The 21,619-nt window shown below is 49.2% G+C and overlaps 1 long non-coding RNA gene across 2 annotated transcripts; it reads left to right on the top strand.

Annotated features, from left to right (window-relative positions):
* The first annotated feature begins 118 nt into the window (after positions 1-118).
* On the top strand, positions 119-21,134 carry LOC117307634 (uncharacterized). 2 transcript variants are annotated; one of them, XR_012325257.1, is made up of 4 exons: positions 119-255; positions 1,431-1,734; positions 7,454-7,737; positions 17,532-21,134. It is a non-coding gene; the product is annotated as an uncharacterized lncRNA (long non-coding RNA). The 2 variants fall into 2 exon arrangements; XR_004521487.2 differs by lacking the exon at positions 17,532-21,134 and adding an exon at positions 10,058-10,677.
* Positions 21,135-21,619: the final 485 nt, after the last annotated feature.

Here is a 21,619-nt window from a genome sequence, read left to right as displayed (position 1 = left end):
GCCAGCAGCCCCGCGGGTCCCGCCCCGCGCCATGGCGCCAACCAATCCTGGGGAGGATCCCGCCCACCCTCGTGCCCCATTGGGGAAATTCAATTTGACGGCCACGCCCCTAGAAGAGGCCCCGCCCCTCACGGGCCTAGGTTGTAGGGGTTTGCAGACTTGGGGACACTGTTCAAGCGGCCTTCGCTGGTCGGGTGGGCGTCACCAGGAGGATGCAGCTTTGCGCCAAAGTCAGGGAGGGCGCCCAAAGCCGCGGTAAGTGGCCCGGGATCGTACTATTCGCGGAGCCTTCAGGACTGTCCCTCTCCGCCCTCCTCTTTGTTCGTGAGACCCTGTCCCCTCACTCGACTCCGCCCCCTCCTCGCTTCAGTGCCCTGGCTTGGCCGCTGCCCCCAGGCTGCTTTCGGCACACCTGGTCCGGGTCACCTCAGAGCAGGGACTAAGTGGCCGGCAGCACCTTGACCCTACGTTGAAGTACCTCAAGGACCACCTCAGATGGAGCAGGGTCAATCACACAGCTCCCCTTCCCCAGCCGACACACTTTTGCACAGATATTGACCTTATCTGTCATGCTTCTCGCTTCCAAGCCCCTCAGCGTCGGCCTCTTGCAGCGCTGTGGAGTTAAATAGGGAACACGAAGTCCAGAATTCAACAAATGGAGGAAACTGAGACCCAGAGAGAGCCAACATGCCCAAGACAACATGAGGAATCAACCAGGGGACCCAAGAGCTCAGACCCACTGGAGAAAACCACTCTGTCCCCTGTGATAGAGGTCAGGGTGCCTCCCACAGGTCTCCATGGACATCAAAGGGAGTTGGAGCCTGGGAGGTGGGGTCTGGAATCCTGTCTGTCAAATAATAACAATAATAATATAGACTCATTTTTTTGTACTTGCCATGTACCAGGCATATAGTCCCTATAACGACCATTTGAGCCCAGGATTACTGTCCCATTTTACAGGTGAGGACAACAGCTGATAGGTAGTGGAACTGTGGTTCCTACCAGCACCTTCTGAGTATAGAATCTGTGCTTTTAACCACCGTGATATGGGGTTGTGGGGAAGTGCTTTCAGCCTGTTGCTCCAGCAGAGCCCCTCAGCCCCACTGTCCAGATCCTCTGTGACCACCCACTACCACACCTTGCCCCCATCTAGAGCGAGGGCCAGTATCCACTCTGAGACTCTTTTAAAGGTATCATCTTACTGCATCCCCACATCCCTGAGAGGTGGTCCCGTTTTACACATGGGAAAACCACGGCTCTGAGAGGGAAGGGGCTTGTTAAGGTCACATGGGAAGAGGAGCAAACAGAGCCCAATTTGGGGCTTTAGTTCGAGGTCCCCTTCTCCTGAGAAGGCCCCATGTAGGCTCTCTCTGGTTAACCTAGATGTCATTTTTTTTTAAAATAAACTTTATTTTTTTATTTATTTTTAGCCACGTGGCTTGTGGGATCTTAGTTCCCCGACCAGGGATTAAACCTGGGCACTTGGCAGTGAGAGCTGAGTCCTAACCACTGGACCGCCAGGGAATTCCCAACTTAGATGTCATCTTATTCTCCAGAACAAGGTTCAGCGCCCTGCAAAGCCAACTCGGTCCTATTCAAACCTTGCGCGCCCATTGGAACAGCCTCCTGGGGCGGGACATACGTAAGCCACCTGAGTGGCGGCTCTTGGCTCCAGTGAATGGCCTGCTTCCTACTAGCTCTGCCCCCACCCCCCAGGAGGGAGGAACGGCACAGGTGAGTTTCTGAGAGCGGACTTTGTGTCACACACGCGCTCACTAGTTCCTGGTAGTACTGAAGATAAGCATGGGTCCTGCCCCTCCATCAAGCCCTCAGGGCTGGGGTCCTCCTCCAGACCTACTTGCTTTCCCTTCCTATCTGAAAGGGGTGGGACGAGATGGTGGTGAAACAAAGATCAAAGGGCAGCCCGGTGTGGTTCTGGAGAAGCTTGCAGCCACAGCACAGGAAGGAGTAAACGTCCCATGAGGAGGGTCCTGGTGTTTACTGAGCACCAGTTGCATGCAAATTGACCACTGTGCAAGATAAGTATTACCCGGATTCTACAGAGGTGGAAGCTGAAGCTCAGGGAGGTGAAGGCACCTTGGCTGGTAATGGCATTCAAACTTGAGTGGAATTCTGCCCCATGCTAAAGCCCCTTTCCTCCACCTTGCTGCTTCTAGGATGGAGGAAATCCTGGAAGACTTCTTAGAGGAGGAGCAAACTGATCCTTGAGGAAGGGTGCAAAGAAATCCATCCCACAGAGAAGAGGGGGAAAGACATGAAAGAGTATTAGTGGCAGGGGGACAGTGTGAATAAAGGCCAGGAGGTTTGTAAGTGGGAAAAGGAGGAGAGATGGGCTGTGGATGGAGCAGGAAATGGGGATGGAAGACCTTCCATCTGTGAAAGGCCCTGAGTGACAGGTGAGTAGGGTGAACATGTCTTATGGGCACTGGGGAGGCCTGGGCCTCAGTCTGTCCATTTATAAAATGAGGAGCTTGGACTGGCTCACTTCAGGCCCTCCCAGAAAGGGTCCAGATTTCTCCAGGTCCAACTCTGGACTGGCAGAGTAGGGAGTAGCTGGAGCAGCTCAGGGGCCAAGGGTAATATTTTGCTCCAGTCTCTCAGTCTGAGAATAAATATTTTTACCAAGCTGGCAGTGCCAGATCCCTGAATCTCCCTGGCTTCTCCCCCTCCCTGGTGTCCTGCAGAGAAACCCCTGCAGTCCTGGGGTCAGGAGGCAAGAGGAGTGTTGGGTCTTAGGCCTGGCTCCAGCCCAGGCAAAGTTTTGTTCCCCTTTGAGCCTCAGTTTCCTCATCTGCAAGATGGGGGAGTTGTGGCCTGAGCTTTCTAAGCCCTCTCCCCACCAAACTAGACAACATAAAATTCCAAGACTTTCAGGGAGACCCCACCTTGGGATGTGCTCACAAGTGGCTGTGAGGCCAGCCAAGGCCAAGACCTTGGGCCTATGAGGGGTCTAGAGCCTGCTGGGCAGTGGGCGGGGTAGAGGGGTTAGAGCTGGATGGGAGTTGGGCCTGCTGTTGGGGTCTCACAGCCTGGTGAGGGTAGGGGGAGAGATGGTATCTGGACTCTAAAAGTTGTGGAGAAAAAGCCCTCACTTGCTGTTTGGCATGTGGAAGGCGGGGGGGGAAAGGCAACCTGGAGAGGGCACAGCATGAGAGCAAAGGAAATCAGGTAGGACTCTGAGGACTTTGCTGGGGAAAAGTCAGGTAGGCGAGGCTGGAGCATGGGGACCCTGGAGGAGAAGAACTGGTTCTTGCTGGGGTTGGCTGGATCCAAGGGCTGTGACCCTCTCCCTCGTGAGCAGAACTGGAGGCCCCCAAGTTCAGCAGCCACAGGAGTGGGGCTGGGGATCTGTTTGGCAAACCAGTTTGGCAAGGCTGTCTCCTCCATGATGTCATCCAGCTGCTGTGTTCTCTGAGCGACAGTGTCAGATAAACTTCCGGCCTTGGAGGAGAAGGGGGCCCGGCCCTAGGTGCTGAAGGATGGGAAAGGAGTGACTCTTCAATGTAGGAAACTTGGAGGCAAGTGAGCCCTGGGAAGGAGAAGGGGATCTGAGATGCCCAATGGGTTGTGATGAACCCCAGGAGACCAGCCTCATGGAAAAAGGAGAGGGTTCTGGATGGGCCGGCCTGGACTTATCACTTCTGGGAGTCCCCTGATGCCTGGCGTAATCTAGGCTTATGGCAGCGGCCCTGTATAATTGCTGCCTAGTGGGTTGGAACCATAAAAACACATGAGTGGCAGTTTTGTTATTATCATGAACCTCACAGCTTGAATGTTGTGAGGTAGAACCATCATTATACAGAAGAGGAGACAGGCTCAACAAGGCCAAGCCACACCAGCACCTCACACAGGATTAGAACCCAGAACCCTTGATTTTTTTTTTTTTTTTTTTTTTTTTTTTTTTTTGCTGCATGGCGTGGCTTGCGGGATCTTAGTTCCCCTACCAGGGATTGAACCTGGGCTCCAGCAGTGAAAGCGTGGAGTCCTAACCACTGAACTGCCAGGGAATTCCCCAGAACCCTTGCTCCTAACCATGGTACCCTGCCATTTGGGATCTCTGCCCACATGGGGCCTTGTCATATTTCTTAACTACTTGTGAGCCCAGCAGCTGAATTGTGGCATCATAGAGTCCCAGATGCCCACCTTGTGGTAATCTGAGTTCCAGAGAGGTCAAGGAACAGGCTTCAGGTCACACAGCAATTGGAGGTAGAGCCACTTGGTACCCCAGATCCCCAGCCTCCCCAAATCCTTGTTTCCCCCTCAGGGCCTGGCACACTCAAGCATGAAATAACAATAACTAGCACATACTGAGTCCTTACTATGTGCTATTCATTCATTTATACATCACCACAGCCATGTGAGGTAGGTGCTAAGATTATACCCATTTTATAGATAAAGAAACTGAGGCTCAGGGGGAAGTCACTTGTCCATGTTGACGCTGCATATCGGTGGTAGGGCTGGGATTTGAACCCAGTTGTGTGGACCCTTTCCCCTTGGTGGACCCAGTAGGCCTCACTGTAGGTATGAAGACCTCTAGACAGGAGGGTGGTTGACCCCTTTGCAGACTCCAGAGGCATGCAGTGTCCAATTCATAGTTTCTACGCAGGCCTGGCCTCCCCGGGGTGGGCAGAAAAGTGCTGAGGCCGCGAAATGCTCTGAACCTTCCCAGAGGAGGCGGCCACGGTGGGAGGGAGTGTTTGGTGCAGACCTCAGAGCCAAGTGTAGACGTGGCGGCTGGACCCACTGCAGGCGAGGGAGGGCAGGCGGGGTGGGGCCCAAACCCAAACCGGCCTCCCAGCAGTGTTCCCAGCCATCCGCCAGCCAGGCCCAGCCCTGCCCGCCCTTCTAGCTCCCCATCTGGATTTGAGATGAGGACACTGGGCCTAATAATAGCTGAATGGTAGCAAAGGCAGTGCCTGGAGCCTCAGCCAGTGGGGGGCTGGGATCCCCATCATCTCATGCTGGCTTGGAACAGGTTTCTGAACTTTTAAAATAATAGCAAGTGCTTATGACGTGCATACATGTGCCAGGCATTGTGCTGAGGTTAGCCCACAGTAACTCATTTATTCCTCACAACAACCCAATGAGATAAGTCTGTCATTAGCTCTATTTGACAGATAGAGAAACCGAGACACGGAGAGTTAAGCAACTTACTCCTGACTGTTATAGCAGCCTCTCATTGCTGAGCACACAAGTCTGTCCTAGGGACTGTGCTAAGCGCTTTCCATGTATTTTCCCATTTGAGGAAAATGCACAAGGCATCATAGGCAGATCATCATTTATTTAGATGATGAAAAAAATGAGACCGAGAGAGAAAAGGGACTTGCCCAAGGTCACATGGCTGCAAGAGGCAACTCAAACCTAGGACTCTAGAGAGGGTAAGACCTTGGCTTCTGGAATCAGATAGACCTGAGTACATCACTGATGACATCACTGCTCTTTAGCTGTGTGGCCTTGGCAAGTCACATCACCTGCCTGAGCTTCTGTTTTCTCCTCTGTAAAATGGGGGTTTGGTTGACACGATGCTAACACCACCTGCCAGCTATTAAGTCCACCTTGGGGGTAGTAGGTCATTTACATCATGCATTTATGTTGTGCATTCTCTCATTCAGTTCGCACAACAGCCCCCAAGATGGGGACTCCTCTTCTCTCACACCTGTTTTATAGAAGAGAATGTGAGGCTCAGAGAGTGCAAGGGCCTTGCCCAGGAAATGACAGCAAGTGAGTCAGGATTTGAGCCCAGTGCTGTGAGTCCAGAGGCTGAGCACTTTTCTCTTTACACTTTGCATCCTTATACTGAGGCACCGAGAGGGTGTGGGCTCTGCCTGGGTCACAGAATGAAGTAGGTCTCTAGGGCCATCTGATGTGTAAAGGCCAGGAGGGGAAGGTCTTTCCGCCAGCCCCAGGTCACTGCAGTCACAGCTTCTCCAGGCTTGAAGTTCAAGGTGTTTCCTAGACTCAAATATCTGAAAAGATTGCCCTGTTCTTCCAAAGGCCAGAATGAGATCCAGATTTGGGGGCCCCTTCCCTGTGAGCCCAGGGTGCTGGATTCCTGGTTCAGCTAGCAGAAGTGGGGAGGTTCCTTCTGGCCAAAGAGGACCAGTTTTCGGAGTCATACGGGAAGCTTGGGGCATGAAGAGAGCTTCGGGTTTTGCTTAAATCCTGATTCTTCCATTCACTAGCCACTTCATCTTCCTGAACCTGGGAAGGAAGTTTCAAATGGGGGCACTAATACCTCCTGTAGTAGTTTGGTTGCAAAATAACTTCAGTGCTTTGCTTCCCTGTATGCAAGCCCCTTTGCAGTGTGACTTTGGAACTCCTCCCATCAGGAGATAGAGCCTGTTTCCTCATTCCTTGAACCTGGGCTCAGCCATATGACCTATTTTGGCCAATAGAATACAGCAGAGGTGACACTACCTGTTCTGAGTCTGGACTGTAAGAAGTCTTGTAGCCTCTGCCCATTCTCTTGGAATCCTCCCAGCTGTCGTGTGAACAGGCCTGAGCTATCCTGCTCCGGGATGAGAGACCACTGGAACAGGAATGAGCTGTCCTGGCTGAGTCTGTGCTAATCAGCCAATTAAGACTAGAAGAACCTTTAGCTGAGCCCAGACCAAATTGCCAATCCATGAAATCATGAGCAAACTAAATGGTTGCTGTTTTTTGTGGGGTTTTTTGGTTTTGTTTCTTTGGCTGCACTGTGCAGCATGCGAGATCTTAGTTCCCCAACCAGGGATCGAACCTGTGCCCCCTGCAGTGGAAGCATGGAGTCCTAACCACTGGACCACTACAGAAGTCCCTGGTTGCTGTTTTAAGGCACTAAGTTTTGGGGTGATTTGTTATGCAGCATTATTATGGAAATTAATAACTGATACAGTTTCATTCAGTGCAATTAATGGTAACTGCTGTAACAAAACAAAAATCTCAGTGGCTTAACCCAATGATAGTTTATTCCTCACTCATGCAAAGTCTGATATAGGTCAGGGGTCTCCTAACCCATCTGCCTTGGAAGGCAGCTCTCTTCCAGGCAGTGACTCCCCAAGGCCCTCCCTGGAATCCATTCCTGAATCCTCTGCATGTGGAAAGGGAGACTAAAAATCAAAAGAGACTCACCCATTCTTAATTGCCTTGGCCCGGGGATGACATGTAATTTTCACCGGCGAGAGCGTAGTCACATGACTCTGCTAACTGTAGGGCCCAGGAGGAGGAAACAGGTTGAAGAACACAAATCATTGGCTCTGCCACATTCCCTCCCTCACCAGGCACCGTGAGGAGTCAGGCAGTACCTAGCACAGAGTGGCTTAAATAAGGGGCAATTTATAGGTGAAGAATCTGAGGCTTGGGACTTCCCTGGCGGTCCAGGGGTTAAGACTCCGTGCTTCGGGCTTCTTAACCACTGGTGGCACAGTGGTTAAGAATCTGCCTGCCAATGCAGGGGACATGGATTCGAGCCCTGGTCCCGGAAGATCCCACATGCTGCGGAGCAACTAAGCTCATATGCCACAACTACTGAGCCTGCGCTCTAGAGTCTGCGAGCCACAACTACTGAGCCTGCGTGCTGCAACTACTGAAGCCCGTGCGCCCTAGAGCCCGTGCTCTGCAACAAGAGAAGGCACAGCAATGAGAAGTCCATGCACCGCAAAGAAGAGTAGCCCCTGCCTCGCCACAACTAGAGAAAGCCTGTGTGCAGCAACGAAGACCCAACGCAGCCAAAAATAAGTAAATATAATAAATAAATTTATTTAAAAAAAAAAGACTGTGCTCTACTGCAGGGGGCATGGGTTCAAGAAAAAGAAAAAAACAGATTATGGGGCTCAGAGAGGTTGACAAATTTGCCAAAACCACACTGCAAGCCAAATGAGGAGCTGTTTTGTGGTAGTGAAGGGCTCAGAACAGATCTGGAGTTGGACAGATCTGGGTGCAAATCCCAACTCTGTCGTTTCCTTGCTGTGTGACATTAGGCTAGTTACCCAGTTTCTCTGCGTTTCAGTTTCCTCATCCACAAAATGGGGAGGGGAATAGTTCCAACTTCACAGGGTAGGGTGAGCATTCAGGAGCTTATGTGTGTCAAGAGCTTAGCTCACATCCTGGTACATGGCACCTACTTAATAAATGTGAGCTACCTGGGCAGGCATGATGCTCTTTCTCATCTTGCCAGGGTCAACAAATTTTTATGTTTTGTGCAAATTCTGTCCCTTCCTCCTACCTCTTGTGGTATGAATGGTTTTATTTACTTGGTTAAGAGAAGGAAAATTTCCCCCAGTTGGATATGTTACTCAAGCCTTTACAAGCACAAAGCCCCCAAACACCCATGGCTGTTCTGCTGTCAGAGGTCTGAAACTATTTCATTATTGCTTCCTTTAGACTAAAGCTTGGCTCTGTAAAATGCATCCTCTTCCCAACCCACCCCTAGGATTGTCCCATCACTGGGATCGGGGCAAGAGGGTCTGTAGCTAATGGGCTCCAGCTGGGGAAAGGCCAGGGCCAGAGCAGACCCTACTGGGTGTGTGGTCTGGGCATTATGAAAATTTCTGCCCAACCTGAAGGAAAGGTCCAAGATGGGTGAGATACGGCTTCCCCTCCTTTCACCCCATTTAACCCATCTCTGAGCCTCCCTTTGAAGACAGGCAGACAGGTTCGTGAGCATCGTGGCGCTCACAGTCTGGAGGTGGAGACAGACTCAGCGAACAGAGCGCCATATAAAGTTTTCATTACAGATTACGGTCATTTCTTTGAAGTGGGAACCACATGGCACTATGGGAGCTTGTACTGGGGGCCTACTTTAAATTATTTTTAAACTTTTGTTTTTGAAGAGATAATCCTGGGAGGTCAGAGAAGTTATCTCTCAGGAGGTAATTATGCTCAGATCTGGAGGATAAGAAGAAATTTGCTGAACAGAGAGTTGGTCTTGGGATGAGGGGTGGTGTTCCAGGTAAGGAACAGGTTGTGCAAATGCCCTGAGGCAGGAAGGAACAACCTCCAGGAACTGATGGAAGACTAAAGCAACTGGAGTTTGAAGGGTTAGGGAGAAGCGGGGTGCAAATGAGAAGGGAGAGGGGAGCAGGGGCCAGTCCCTATGGGCAGGACTGGCTACATAATTTGTGGGGCCTGATGCAAAGCAAAAACATGAGACCCCTTTAAGAATTTCAAGATGGTGACAGTAAATCATTAAACTAAGTATGGGGCCCTGTGCAATTGCACAGGTCATACACCCAGGACAATGGTCCTGCACTTGGACCATTGTAAGAAGGAAGGACTTTGCTGTGAGGGCTGCAGGGAGCCACCAAAGGCTTTTGAGCTAGGGGTGGTAAGATCTTATTTGCATAAACCCAGGTGCTGTCTCACTATACCACACCTGGATGGTATGTGACCCTCTTCTCTCTGCACAGGTGGCCTGATTCATTTTCCTAAAATATTTTACTTGGAATATCACTCTCCTGGTCAAGAACCTGCAGTGGCTCCCACCCCCTTAACAGATCCGGCCCAAACTCCCTACCTAGACGTTCAAGGCCTTTCATAATCTGCCCTCACCTGATTTAGTTAACCTGCTATCAACATAAGGCTAGGTGCCGAATCCCAGAGCTGATGAACTAACCCAAGGACTCACGGTAATTACAGGAGGCCAAGGCAGGACCGGAACCCAGGTCTTCTGCGGTAGGCAACCCCCTGCCCTGGAGGAGGGTGCAGCCTCACAATGTGCTTTGTACCCCCCAACCTAGCACAGAGACTTGCACCAATAGGTGCTCAGTATGTGTCTGTGGCAGCGAGTTCCTTCTCCAGGGCAGGGTATTTCAGAATCCAGGATGTAGTTAGTGTCCTTCCTGACTCCTTCTGTCCATCACCTCTACCACTAGGCATTCGCCAAGCCCCACTGCACCGCCCCGGGCGGCGGGGGGTGGGTGTGGGTGTGCAGGGGCCAGGTCCTGCCTATAGACACGTGTTTGGCCTGCACAGCTTTTAAAAAGCTTTTCCAACTTATCATTAACGTTTAAAAATCAAGAAATTTCACATGGCAATCTGCATTGTTGTTTCTCTGCAGAGCCCTGGGCCTGGATTCCCCAGGGGAAGCCGCGTGCTCCCTAACTGGACCCTCCGAGGGGTTCCGCCCTAAGTCCGAAGTAAGACTGTGGAGTTTGGAACCTTGAAGAAAGAGCGCCCTAGTTACCACCAAAGGCCAATCAGGATCCTGAAATCTGACCAATCAGATGATTGGAGGTGGGGCCATTGGAGTAAGCCTCACCCCCAGCCTCTGCAAAAGAGGAGAGGAAAGGTTTTGCTCCAATTCTTACAACCAGCTCCAACCTGCTGGTTGACTCCCGAATCCCTGGGGGCTGAAAGGATGCAGTGAGTGTTACTCAGACAGGCCAAGCTGGTCCCTCCCAACCAGCCTTTGATCTTCCCCGTGCTTTCTGCTTGGACAGCTCTTTCTCTTCATCATCACTCTGGCTGGCTCCTGAGTACCATTCAGGTCTCAACTCAAATGTCTCCTCCTTAGAAAGGCCTTCCCAGCGCACCTATCTGAAGCTCCAGGCATTACTCTGTATTGTATTATCCTTTTGTATTTTCATTATTTGTTAAATCATAGCAGTTATTATCTGAAATTTATGTGTTGCTGTTTGTTTTTTTTTACTTTTAAAAATAAATTTATTTATTTTTGGATGCGTCGGGCCTTCATTGTTGGGTCTTCGTTGCTGCACTTGGGCTTTCTCTAGTTGCCGTAAGTGGGGGCTACTCTTTTTTAAAAAAAATTCTATTTATTTATTTTTGGCCGTGCTGGGTCTTTGTTGCTGTGCACGGGCTTTCTCTAGTTGCGGCGAGCGGGGGCTACTCTTCGTTGCGGTGCGTGGGCTTCTCATTGCGGTGGCTTCTCTTGTTGCAGAGCACGGCTCTAGGTGCCCAGGCTTCAGGAGTTGTGGCTCATGGGCTCTGGAGCGCAGGCTCAGTAGTTGTGGCACACGGGCTTAGTTGCTCCACAGCATGTGGGATCTTCCTGGACCAGGGCTCGAACCTGTGTTCCCTGCATTGGTGGGAGGATTCTTAACCACTACGCCACCAGGGAAGCCCGAGTGGGGGCTACTCTTCGTTGCAGTGCACGGGCTTCTCATTGCAGTGGCTTCTCTTGTTTCGGAGCTCGGGCTCTAGGCACACGGGCTTCAGTACTTGTGGCACATGGGCTCAGTAGTTGTGGCTCATGGGCTCTAGAACTCAGGCTCAATGGTTGTGGCACACGGGCTTAGTTGCTCCGCAACATGTGGGATCTTCCTAGACCGGGGCTCGAACCCGTGTCCCCTGCGTTGGCAGGCGGATTCTTAACCACTATGTCACCAGGGAAGTCCCTGTGTTGCTATTTGGCTCCCACTAGATGTGAGCTCTGAAGGCAAGGACCAAGTCTGTTTTGCTCACCACCGAGTCCCCAGGGCTGCGAATGTGACCTGGTACCACAGAAGAAGTTCAGCCCACATTTGTGGAAAAGTGAACCACTGGACTCACAAAAGACCTTTCCCTGGAGGATACCCATGACTCCTTGATGCAGGTGTGGGTGGGAGCCGGTTGGCAATTAGGTAGCAATTAGTCACCAGCTAATTAATGCACAAGACAGCTTAGGGGCTGGGAGGCAATCAAGGGACTGAAGCCCACAAAGGAGCCTCAGGTCTCTGGGAAAATATTGAGAGAGGGCAATGAGGAATCCCCGGGGTAATGTTTGAAAACCTCTTCTGTGTTGTTGAAGGAGATTTAAATGATCAGAAGCCCCCCAAAAGGGGACTTGGTCCCTTTAAGAAGCAGGTGGGTCTAGCCAGGCTCTGGTGGTGGGTCTGGAAGAACTGGCCTGTAAAATAAGCGATGGGATGAGGAAGAGTCACCTTTTCCTACTTGGGGGATTTACCTTTGGATATTAGGAAAGGTTCTTTTGTTTGCAAATACCAGAAACCTCCTAGAGTAACCTGAGTTAAATGGGGACTTTATTGGGAGGCCATCAGAAGGGGCATCAAGATTATAAAAATTTCAAGGTAGAAAGAGGGGACCCAACAACCCATGTTGTTTCTGTTTACTCAACATTGTTTTCTGGTTTCCAGACCCTTCTGATCATCCTGTGGTCTGGAGCTTTGCATTCAAAGTGTGGTCTGTGGAGCAGCAGCTCTGGCATCTTCTAGGAGCTTGTTGGAAATGCAGAGTCTCAGGCCTTGCCCCAGACCTACTGCATCAGGATCTGTATTTTAACAAGATTCTCAGGGGATTCATGTGTACATTATAGTTTGGGTGCATGGCCACAGGAATCAACTGGGCAATGGTGGGACGGTGTCTCTGAAACCTGAAGGTTCCTAGGAGAGCTGCTGCCTTGGTGGTCTCCAGGGGATGGTTGTTCCCCAGGGTCCACTGGGGAGAGGGCAGTAAAATCGGCAATCTTGAGCTGCTGTTAACGATTCTTGCTTGGGTGCTAGCTGGGTGGGAGTCCAGCCCACAGCAGCCTGCTCCTCAGGTGGGAGATGGTCCTGGGGAACCCAGGCCTGTGATTTGCCAAGGAGGAAGCTACTCGGGACCCTGGAGGGAATGCCCTGTATGCTGCTGGATTCCTACTTAGGGGACTCTATTTTGAAGGGCTTATCTTCTTGGCTGAAGGAAGGCAGAGGATGGCCTGGGCTGATGTTGGAGCTGGGACTTTCAATCTGCCTGCTCTGATCCTGGCAAGCAGTTCCTAAAAAGCTGCCCTCAGGGCACAGAATGGGAACAGCCATATTGACTCTCCGCAGTAGGAGTTCCAAAGCACCTTCACCTCTTATCCTATTTGATCTTCCTAATGATCTTGTACAAAGGTTGTAAACAAACAAAAAAACAAAACCACCAGTCAAGCATAAAAGTTTCCTGCCTTTAAAAAGGGTTAAGTGCGACCCAAGGAGTGTTGCTACTTAACTTGTACCTCCCTCTTGGTTTGTTAAAATCCTGTTCTCAAATTAAGGTGCTGTTGGGTTAGGAGGTTGGATCGTGGGTGAGCTCATCCTCTCACATTATGAAGTTTTTCATTTAAAGTGTGCCTATGCTGGGATTCCCTGGTGGTCCAGTGGTTAAGACTCGGTGCTCCCAATGCAGGGGGCCTGCGTTTGATTCCTGGTCAGGGAATTAGATCCCGCATGTCGCAACTAAAGATCCCGTGTGCGGCAACTGAGACCCAGGGCAGCCAAATAAATAAATAAATAATGATAAAAAAAATAAAGTGTGCCTATGTAGATCTCTCAGCAAGACACAAGTATCCATGCAGGCTTATTCAGTACTCCCTGGAGCTCAACAGTTTCCCTTTTAGGGCCAAAGCATTATTGGAAGAAGGCAATTCCTACTTCTCCCACTATTTCTCCCATTGGAGAAAGGATCTCCCACCTGCCACCCACAGGTCCCAGGCATCACACGGCATCTCGAGGCAGCTCTCAAAATTGCGTTCAGATGCTCCAGAAGGAAACTGTCAGTCTCTACAAGGCTCACCTTGTGTCTCCAAAACTTATTAAGTGACATCATAAGTAAGGCTTGGTAAATAGGATGAGGGAGTCTGGCCAGTGAGGACAGACAGAAGCCTTTGGGTATGGATGCAGGCAGAACAGAAATGGAGACTGGTAATAGGTGGAGGTGAGGACAGAGCTGAGTGCCTTGGACAGAGAATGAACAATCCCAGTTAGCTTTACAGAACACTTTCATAAACATGGTCCTCCTCTATCCTCAGAAGCCCTGAGTGGTAAAATTTAATTATACCCAATTCATAGATGAGGATCCTAAGGTCCTGCAAGGTCATCAAGCTACACAAAACTGAGCCATGCATCTTAGACCAGTGCTTGGTTCATAGTGGGTGAATAGTTGATGTTTGTTGAATAAAAGTAGAAAGTGTGCATTGCATAGCACCTTTAAAAAGAACTGTAAATGATGAGAAGTTTACATTTTTGCGTAGTCTTAAGTATCTCCCAACAAGATACTTACTAATTATAAAGGAACCCTTTACAAGAGAAACTTGGCAGGCATCTCCTTAAACCAGGTGATCAGTGTTAACTTCACTAGTAATAAATCACGCTGACAAGATGAAGCCCTTGTATGCTGTACTAAGAAGGGCACAAAATTACTTCTGTGCTATTCTTGCCAAAAATGCATAATCTCGATCTGATCAAGCGAAAACCACGAGACATCCAAATTGAGGGATATACTGTAAAATGACTGACCAGTACTCTTCAGTGTCAAGGTTATAAGAGATAAGAGAGACTGAGGAACTGTCACAGATTGGAGGAGGCTAAGAAGACATAACAACTAAATACAAAGTGGGATGCTGGATTTGATTGCAAGGAAAACTGGCAAAATTCAAATAAGTCTGTAGGTTAGTTAATAGCACTGTATTAGTGTTGACTTCCTGGCTTTGATAACTGTACCAAGATTAGGTAAGATGTTAATATTAGGGGAAGCTAGGTGAGGGATATAGGAGATGAAGAGTTTAGGAGAGCTCTCTGAACTATTTTTTGCAACTTTTCTGTAAGTCAAATTATTTCAAAATAAAAAAAAATAAACTATAAGGTAAATTTTATATATGAATTCTAAATTTATAAAACTATACATGCACCCCAATGTTCATAGCAGCATTATTATTTTTTTTATAGCAGCGTTATTTACAATTGCCAAAATATGGAAGCAACCTGTGTCCATCAACAGATGAATGGATAAAGATGTGGTATATATATATACATAATGGAATACTATTCATTCATAAAAAAGAACAAAATTTTGCCATTTGCAGCAATATGGATGGACTTGGAAGGCAATACACTAAGTGAAATAAGTCGGGCAGAGAAAGATAAATACTGTATGATATCACTTATATGTGGAATCTAAAAAATACAACAAACTAGTGAATATTACAAAAAAGAAGCAGACTCACTCACTGACATAGAGAACAAACTAGTGGTTACCAGTTGTGGGGGACATTATAAGGTTGGGGGAGTGGGAAGTACAAACTATTGGGTGTAAGATAGGCTCAAGGATATACTGTACAAGAGGGAGAATATAGCCAATGTTTTGTAATAACTGTAAATAACTTTAAAAATTTTTAAAAATTAGATAACCTCTAAAAATCTTGACAAAGTAAGGCATTAATATATAGCTCCTTTGGATGACACCTCTACCAGTGCTCACTTTTCTCTTCTAATTTGAGATAACATTTTGAATCTCTGTATATTCCAGATTATTCTTAGCTCAAATGCCACCTCTTCCAAGATGCTCTACTTGATCCCTACAGCTAGAAGTTGTGCCTTCCTCCCCTGAACTCCCACGACACCTTATTTGCACCTCTGTTAAGGCATTTATCACCTCCATGGTGGACATCTATGGTATCATCCACCCAGCCTATCCGCCCAGCTCTTTTTCCTCCTGCTCCTGACTCCAACCATGATGTTCTCACAGGAGCTGCCATGTTGTTACAGACCCCCCCCAAGCCACAGTTGATTGGTCCAGGGGTAGACATCTGACTCTGTTGGGCCAATCAGACACCTTCCAGGTTCCCCCCACTGAAACTGAGAAGTTAATTGGTCTGTCTCTGGTTGCTGGAGCCATGAGCTATGAAGTTGGAGCCATGAGATATGAATGTGGAAGCTGTTAGCCATTGTGTTCTCTGACACATGGAGGAACCCTGTCTGCAACTAGAGAGAAGATAGCAAATGCAGCAAGAAGGAGAGAAAGAGAGAGAGAGCTGATTCCATCTGTTTCGTTCTTTTGTTTGTTTTTATTTTGGTTTGTTTTTTTTTTGGTGTAAACAACAGATTTATTTCTCACAATTTTGGAGACTGGGAAATTTGAGATCAGGGTGCCAGCCTTGTCAAGTTTTGGTGAGGGCCCACTTCCTGGGCTGTAGACAGCTACTTTCTCACTGTCCTCACTTGGTGAAGAGCAGAGAGAGGACTCTGATTCCATCTGTTCTTGAAGTTTTCTGTCCTTGCCAGGAATGGTTGGTTGGTTGGCCCTGCTGTCTACTACGTAACCCCCAGAATCCAATCTTCCAATAAAATCCCCTTCCAATAAATCTTTCTTTATTAAGGTAGCCAGAATAGTTTTCTGTGGCTTTCAACCAAAAGATACTCAATGAATATAGCTATTCTGAGTTATATGCATAAATGTTTTCTCTCTCCCATTCATCTGGAGATTGCCAAATGCCCATCTTAGATACAGTTCTCCCTGGCCTGCAACAAGTGACAAAACTAGGACCATTACTTATAAAGATCATTTTCAAAAATTGCTAAATTCTGAGATTAGTCCTTATTAAATTTTATGGTGACAGAAAGTAATGTTTTATTTTTCCTTTTCTTTAATGCTCTTTGACAAATAGCAAAATGTTGGCAACTGTGTGCCTCATTTGGGGAGAACACTTTACTGGAATGTGAAATCGCAGAGTCTGGGGAGCGCTGTCCAGGTATTGATTCCTCTGGCAGGGCCCTTGTCTGGCTCCCAGTACAGCTCCTGGCATGGGATAAGGCAGGAGATGCCTCCAAAAATGAGTGAGATGAGGTAACGGGTTTAGAGAGCGGTTCTGGTCTCCTGCCTGTCATGAGGAGATGATCTGATTTAAAACTATTGCAGCTTGTTCATTCATTCTTTTATGATTTTTCAAAGGAAGCCTAATTTCTTTATATATTTGCATAATGCCCCACTAGTCCTGCCTGACTTTCCCTTTCAAGCGGACCTCAGATTAATTTTCCCTTTTATCCTAATTGTCTAGGAATGGCTTGGCTGGGAGGAAAGGAAGGGCACCTGTCTCAGAAAGTGGTCAGCTCACCGTGGTGGGGAGAGAGCACTGGAATGGGGGTCATACAGCACTGCAGTCCAACTCTGGCTTCCCCTTGGGCTGGTTGCAAGGTCTCAGGCAACTTGCTTCATTTCTCTGAGCCTTGGTGTACCCATCTGTGAAATGGGAATGATATCTAGCCTACCTTCTGCACAGGACTATTATGAGGGGCTGAATAAGGCTTTGGCAGCAGTTTGGAAATTGGACATGGAGGGAACAGGTGCCAGGTGTTGTCTTACATGAGCTGTTGGGGGGCATTGGGTGGGGAAATGATTAAGAAATAGAAATGGGAATGTAAGAAAGTGCAGGGGAGTGGCGAGGTGCTTCTAGTTAGTCCTGGCTCTGTCTATTACTTGCATGTGACCTCACCGCTCTGTGCCTCAGTTTCTTTATCTGGAAACCCAGGTCCCACAGTCAGGAAGTAACTCTTCCTGATACCTCACACTGGGCATCAAAGTATACCTAGAGCTGGGAGAGAGAGAGAGAGACACTCCAGGTGGAGGGGTATGCATGAGCAAAGGCTTGGAGTTAGGAACTACTGCAGCATGGATGAGAAACACTGGTCTCACGTGTTTTGTTTCATGGGGACAATAATAATATTTCTCTATCATGATGAGAATTAAACAAGAAATGCAGGTAGAGCACTTAGCACAGACTGGCACATAGCAAACTCAGTAATGGTGCTTGTCCTCACTGCTCTTGTTTTATTTTACAGATAAAGAAAACAGAGCCTCCAAGAGGTGATGCAGCCGGCCCAGTCACACAGCCATCAGTAGTTGAACAGGATTTGAACCCACATCTTCTTGACTCTAGAGGCCGGGCTCTGAACCACTGTGTTACAGTCACCCCATTCTGGGGCCTCTGCTCTCGATCCCAGCTGCCATCCTGACTCAGCAACTGTGGGTGGCCTTGCTCCGGTGCATGGACAGCAGAGCCAGTGAGAAGACTCCCAGTTCCTTGAAAACCAAATATGGCCAGACCAGGCCCTCGCAGGCCCGACTCCAAGGCTGGTCTTCCTCTTGCCTGCTCCTCTGTACTGTGGGGCCCTACTCCCTGTGCAACCTCCTGGCTCTGCCCCAGGGGACTCTGGGAGAACCTCCATCCAGAGGGCCCTCCTCATAGGATCTTGTTGAGCAAGTTACTGAAGGAGAACACGTGAGACCAGTATCTCTTCCGTTCTGCAGTAATTCCCAACTCCAAGCCTTTGCTCGTGCAGTCTCCTCCACCTGGACTTCCTCTCCCTCTCTAACCTGCTCTTAGGCATTCTTTGGGGCCCAATGTGAGCTATCAGGAAGGGTTACCTCCTGACTGTATGACCTGGAGTAAATCTCTCATCCTATCCGTCTGTCTGTCGGTCCGTCCATCCATCCATCCATCCTTCCATCCAGTGGGCACCTACCCGTGCCAGGCATTTTACATATAGTCTCTCCTTTCAGACTAGAAGCTCCTTGAGGATTGCAGACCAAGTGTAGAAGATAATTGTTCAACTAATATCCATGGGCCAAGTCCTGTCCTTACTACAGTCCTGGCGAGGCTCTTATCATTATCACCCCCTTTTCACAGTTGGGAAGACTGTACTCAGACAGGGGAAGTCCAAGGGACTCAGCAGAGATGAGTGGAGCTGAGACTTGAACCCTGTCTGTTGGACTCTGGAGGCCAAGTTCCTAACCACTAGGCAGTACTGCCCAACTCCTAATGGAGGGAGTTGGTGGTGAGAGTCAGGTCCTGGGACACCACTTCTCCTTCAGTTCTTGGCTCCCTGTGTAGTCCCCTTAACACAGCCTGAGGCAGCTGTACCTCACCTACCTTCCTATTCCGTACCTCTGTGACCAGAGCTGGTCTGACACTTGCCAGGGTGGCTGGGAAAGCATTAATTTTTTCCCTTGCCTCCCCGCGACTGAGACTTTGAGAATGCCTGTCCCGTCTCAGAGCCTACAAAGTCCCTTTCAAGGTCACCAGCTTCCTCACCTCAGCCCTGCAGGGGAGGCAGGGCAGGGAGGCTTTTCCTCATAGTTCTGATGGAGGACCTACAGCCCCAGCACTGGTCATATGCCACATCAGGGTGCGGCCCAGCTGGGCCTGAAATCTCTTGTTTCAAGGAACAGAGCCATGGTATGAGGTACTTACGAGTCTGACAGATTCCAGCTCTGCTACCCACCAGCTGTGCAGCCTTGTGGGGGTCACTTCACCTCTCTGAACCTCAGTCTCCTCCTCTGAAATATGGGGACATGATAGTACCCATCTGAGTGATGTTGGGAGGATGAAATGAAATAATGCTTGTGAAGCACTTAGCCTGGAACATAGTGGGTGCTCAGACAATGAGGTTATTATTGTTCTAAGTGCCTAACACAGAACATCAGATCAGGAGGCTCATCCAGACCAAGGGTAATAGCCCCTAACATTCCTTTATCACTGCTGTGTACCAGGCTCGTTCATCAGAACAACGTCTCTGTAACTGTGCCATTTTACAGCTGGGGTAACTGAGGCTCAGAGAGGGAAAATGACTTGCCCTAACTCCCTGCCCAGCAAGGGGAAGAGCCCGGGCTTGGACTCAAGTCTATGTCTGTAATTCAGCTCTGATCCACTGTGCTGGATTCTCCATCTCCATCATGCTAAGGCCCAGAGAGGGAAAAGGAGTTACTCGGGGCCTCACAGCAGTTGGGGATGGGTCAGACCACACTGGGGAGGACTTTTGCATCCTGGCAGCTCCACACGGGTCTGGATAATTCTCCAGCCCTAGGATTAAGAGTGATACATTCACAGTCTTCAGAAGGGTCTGGGGATCTAGTCCACAGTCTCAGGCTGACCCCAGATCCTGTCTTCCCCAGACACCCCATGACCACCCCTTCCCCACCCCCAGCTTTCTGCATGGGCCCCCCCTTTTAAAAAAAAATCAGCTGAAACCTTTGGCCAAAGAAAACTCGTTGATGCCCACAACCAGCCAGCCAGGGAGAAGGCTGCCCTGGAATGTTGGAGGGGGTCACCAAGCTGTTTATGATCAGGCCAGCAGAGAAATAAGGGCAGCTACCTTTTTTGGGGAAAGACATAACTCCCTCTGTGGGAAAGGATCCAGGGCAGGCCAGCTCAGAGGCTTCGGCCTCAGTTTCCCCATAATCACCACCACGGCATTTATGCGGTATGAATAACTTCAGCTTCAATATTTGATTCAACAAATATTGGTTGGGTGCCTGCTGTGTGCCTTCAGCTTCAATATTTGATTCAACAAATATTGGTTGGGTGCCTGCTGTGTGCCAGGCACTGCCTGCTTAGGGCATAGCAGGGACAGAGCTAAGCCCTGTCCTCCGGGGTTGACTTTCCAGCAGAAAGCAGTCTCTCAGTAAGTCTCCCAAAGAGCCAGAGGCCGGTCGCCCAGGCTCACAACCCTAGATCAATACTCTTGGGGCTGGATGGTTTTCAGAATTCAGAATTTTGGGAGATCTTAAAAAGTGATTGGGTGGAGTCTGAGCCCACCGTCTCCAATCAAACATATAGATACTGCTCTAGTGAGAAGTGTGTGTTGACTCTAAGTGGGATGAATAAAAGTTCGGCAGAGCTTCAGTCCATTTGGGTCAGATTTTGCCTCCAAAAGAGTTTTCTTTGAGTATAGAGAAAAGCCCTTGGTTGTCTAGGTGTTCTGGACTATGGTGTTGAAGGTAGGTATTAGGGACCTGATTCCTCTCCCCGTTATACAGATGAGAAAACTGAGACTCCGGCTAGAGGAATCACGTACCCAAGTCCCTGGAGCAAAAAAATGGTGGGTGAGAATGAAGGTCTCAGTGACTCTAATTTAGGGCTTGCCACCACCAGGAACCCTGCCTGTGAGAGAAGCTGAGTAGAGAAGGCTCCTTGGTCAAGCCTCAGCGGCCCAGCAGCCAGTTCTGCCAGGAAGGAGTTAAGCACCACCTGGGCCTCCGCCAGGCCTCTGCACCGAGTCTCCTTGCAGGGCCTGTCTGTCTGGGGCCTGTTTACCAGGCTGCGCTTGCATCACCGGCTTTGACGTGCTGTGCAAACACACTCACATTCTTGGGTCATGAGAAATGCACAGTTGTGGTGACATCATGCCCAGAGAGGAGGTTTTTGCCAGCCTCCTCCTGCCCACAGTCAAAGCTGTTTAATTAGCACTCTTAACTGGAACTCTTGTCTTCTTATAAAAACCAACTGGAGAAACTCTCATGGGTGGAGGTGATGGGGGTTGGAGTGTGTGTGTGTGTGTGTTTTAAGGGATAAAAATAGCCCATCTGGGACTCCTTTTGGGGTATTTGTGAGTATTAATGCACCACTGTTTATATTAAATCTCTGTCACACTGGACATTTTCGTCTGAATTTGGCTTGAAGATGGGACCAGAGAAACAACCCATGTCTTTTTGTTCCCTCTAGATTTTCCTTTGGGAGGGAGACACGTAGGCCAAGTGAAAGGGCACTTGGAAACCATTTAGACTAACCGTTCATTATATAGCCAAGGAAAGGGAGGCCCAGAGAGGACAGGGCCTTCCCTGAGGTCACACAGCAAGGCTCCATGTTCCCACACCCCTTAACATGCATTTTACAGCACTGCCCTCAGCCCCCACTTTGGTTTTGTGAGTTAGTTTCTCAGGGTATTGAAAAGAGAGATGCTTCTGGCTAGAGCTTCCTGGCTGTGTTTGAGATCAGAGTGGAGGTGATGGTGGGGTGGTGATGGTGGTGATGGGAACAGAGAAGAGTGATTGAGCCCACAGGAGATCTCAACCTCACCCACCTACCTTCCCAACAAAACCTCCCCTAGGCTTTGAAACATCTATTCCTCCCCCAGACAACCCCAGCCTC

Source organism: Tursiops truncatus, chromosome 13 (assembly GCF_011762595.2).
Source record: "Tursiops truncatus isolate mTurTru1 chromosome 13, mTurTru1.mat.Y, whole genome shotgun sequence".
Classification (NCBI taxonomy): Eukaryota; Metazoa; Chordata; class Mammalia; order Artiodactyla; family Delphinidae; genus Tursiops; species Tursiops truncatus.
Note: the sequence above shows the minus strand (reverse complement) of the source record. Positions and strands in the feature narration are given on the sequence as shown.